This window comes from Morone saxatilis, unplaced genomic scaffold (assembly GCF_004916995.1).
Source record: "Morone saxatilis isolate NCDOM2014 unplaced genomic scaffold, NCSU_SB_2.0 Contig18, whole genome shotgun sequence".
NCBI classification, from domain to species: domain Eukaryota; kingdom Metazoa; phylum Chordata; class Actinopteri; family Moronidae; genus Morone; species Morone saxatilis.
In genome coordinates, this window is record NW_023339740.1 from 11,251,443 (window position 1) to 11,252,051 (window position 609).

Genomic DNA, 609 nt, shown 5'->3' on the forward strand with positions numbered 1-609 from the left:
TTATTATTATTATTATTAAAGTATCGGAATACTTTTCCTGCCACTGCTTGATCCCTGCTACATTGATATTGATAGAACAAAGCAAAACGACGGCGTATCAAACAAGTCTATAATTTGTCCTTAATCATCAACAGTTTGATAGTGTAACTATAGAAATGAATCTTCAACGTCTGTAATATCTCTAAGGCTATAAGCCATTTTAAACTGCACCATATTACACTGACTGCATAGCCTATTTCTCCTGCAAAATAGCTCAGTGTCCACAGGTTTCCACCGCCGATAACGTCTCGGTATTCAGCTCAAAGACGACCCTCAGTGGCAGTCTCTCTGCTATGACAGGCACAGTTACTGTATAGCCATCAAAGCTCTGTTGTATCAGCGTTATTAATTAATGTCCATTTCTGCACCGTGTCTTTGTATTTATTCATTTATTTATCTCATCAACAGAATGACAGCAGGGACAGCGGGATGAGATGCTGAAGCTGTGAATCGGGATCTTTCTTTCCGTGTATGGCCTATAGAAGGTAGACAATGTATGTCTAATTATTATTGATTATTAACATATTGCTGTTTCACCTTAAAAGCTAGTTCCCATACCGGGAGTCGAAC